This window comes from Echinops telfairi, unplaced genomic scaffold (genome assembly GCF_000313985.2).
Source record: "Echinops telfairi isolate 266 unplaced genomic scaffold, ASM31398v2 ScPeMD7_18;HRSCAF=68, whole genome shotgun sequence".
NCBI lineage: Eukaryota > Metazoa > Chordata > Mammalia > Afrosoricida > Tenrecidae > Echinops > Echinops telfairi.
Window position 1 is genome coordinate 38,546,163 of NW_022103915.1, and position 2,226 is coordinate 38,548,388.

Sequence of the window (2,226 nt, forward strand, 5' to 3'; positions counted from 1 at the left end):
TGATAGTGAGTGAGTCTCCTCTGCTGTCCTTTAATATCAGAGTTGTCTCCTAGTTCATGGAGGTCCAGTATGCATGCAAAGATCTTCAGGTCCAAAGAACATGTTCTCCTCCTGGTACTTCTATTTTTTTGGTATTAAGACCTTGCCCTTCCTGCTTCTGGGATGGCTCATTTTATACCCAGCAGCGTGGCAATCACAATTAACTGTCAACAATCATGCACAACTGAATCATCGAGTTCAATCATTATCTTCTCTAATCTTCTTACCCGGACTCATTAAGAAAAAAACAAAAACAAAGGTCATTTGGGAGGAGTAACAAAAGCTAAGGCCAGAAGACCCATATTTAATAATCCACTGCATTGGTGTTCTAGAATACCTGTCCCACTTTATAACTGACTATTCCTTCCTACCTTCTGAATCAAATTACTTGCAATTTCCCATATGTCTTAGCTATCTAGTGCTACTGTAACAGAAATATTAACTCCAACTCAGAATGATCTTTTAGTACAAAACAGGATTGCTCCTTAGCGTGTCCAACAGTGTAAATCTCAGGAGCAGCTGGTGGGTATGAACCCACCTATCTTGTGATTAGCAGTCTAACACTTTACCTGCTACACCACAGGGCTCCTTTAAGAAACTAGAAATCCCAAATTACAGATGCTGGCTGTAGGGAACTTTTGTTCTCTCTCCACAGGTTCTGGGGGAAGGCCTTGGTTATCAATCTTTCCCGGGTTCTAAGTGCTTCCCAGTGCAGGGATCCTGGGTTCAAAAGACACGCTCTACTGCTAGCTCGGCATTCTTGCTGGCAGGAGGTCTCTCAATTTCTGCGGCTTCTTCCTGCCTCTACTTCTTGTAAGAGAGAAGGCACTGTAGTCTCCATCCCGGGGAAACTCCCCCTACATGCATTTTGTTTTCATGGGTTATGCCATGATTAAGGGTCTTCGCCCCACTCTAATCCCTTTATTTTGGATCAGGTTGTGACCCAAATAAGGGTATGTAGGGTAGTGTTTTTTAATCCATTATTAACTTTTTATATTTAAGTACTTTATCCACCCCAGCTCCTCCCCACCAGTCAGCCACTCCACAGGAGAAAGATGGGATTTCCACTCCTGTTAAGAGGAAATTCACATGGGCAGTTCTACCCTGTCCTACAGGGTCACTATGAATCAACATCCACTGGACAACAATTAGTTTTTATCCTCTCGATAAGATTGTAAATACTTAGCAGCAACTCCAATCCACAGATGTAGCTGCTTGGCAGTCCTGTATCAAGATGATTCTGAGACTACCCAGAACAATACTCACATGAACACCAGGTAATCTGCTATTCCTGCAAGACCCCTTTCAGGCTTCGTTTTCATCTTTACCATCCCTACTGCCGCATATCCCCACCATCTATAACAGTGACTTATACCAAGCTCACAACTTCCAGTGTATCATTATTACCTGGTTGATGGCCTATTTCCCTACCTAGATCAGATGCGTTAACGTCTTTTCTTAGAGCCCGGCACAGCACTGTGCATGCGGATTCCTGGATGTCGGAGTAGATGTGTGCTTCCCAGGGTTTTCAGTGCTGACTTCCTGAAAGCAGATCACCAGGCTCTTCTTTCAAAGAGCTTCTGAGTGAATCGGAACTGTTCAACGCTTTAGTCGCAGCTGAGGCTGACTGATTAAACCCCAGTAGGTCTGAAGGACAAAAAGGAAAACATATCTTCTTAATGCAAGAACATCTCATCTCCCTAGAGAAACTTCTCTGAAATTCTTTAATGACCAATCATAATGAAGTAATTAAAAAGTGAAGCAAATCACAATCATCAGCATGGCAATAGCCATATTTTTATAGTAAAATTGTGAAAATCAGAACCTGTGTAAGGGGAAATCTTTCAGAGAATTCAAATATTTTCCACTAAAATGAATGACAGAAAAATGAAGACTGTACTTGTAAGGAGTGAAAAACTTTCAAGACCTGGAAAAATAAGGCAGTTTTGTAGAGTTATAACTCTCCTTATAAAATTATTTTATACAAAGGGCCTCTGCCATACACGTAAACTTTTAAATTTAATGAAATTGTTGTTCTTATTAAAACAATGCGTGTATATGGTCTTTGAAAAGAGCAATGGTTTCAAAGACAATGACACTGAACAAGAATAATTCAATGGCTGCTTTTAACTCTTTTAGCTGTTTCTGCTTGAATTTACCTTGACATTTCTTTCTTTTTTTTTTTTT

At 40.6% G+C, this 2,226-nt stretch overlaps 1 protein-coding gene across 5 annotated transcripts in view; it reads right to left on the reverse strand.

Moving 5' to 3' along the window:
• The window catches only part of PALS1 (protein associated with LIN7 1, MAGUK p55 family member), a 99,708-nt gene that overhangs the window by 83,696 nt on the left and 13,786 nt on the right, over positions 1-2,226 (reverse strand). For 3 of the 5 annotated variants that reach the window (XM_045287686.1, XM_045287685.1, XM_045287688.1), the window contains exon 2: positions 1,471-1,686. The exons of the other annotated variants lie outside the window; for them this stretch is intronic. The gene's annotated coding sequence lies outside the window, so the exon portion shown is untranslated. The remainder of the gene's footprint in view (positions 1-1,470; positions 1,687-2,226) is intronic. 5 annotated transcript variants of the gene reach the window in all.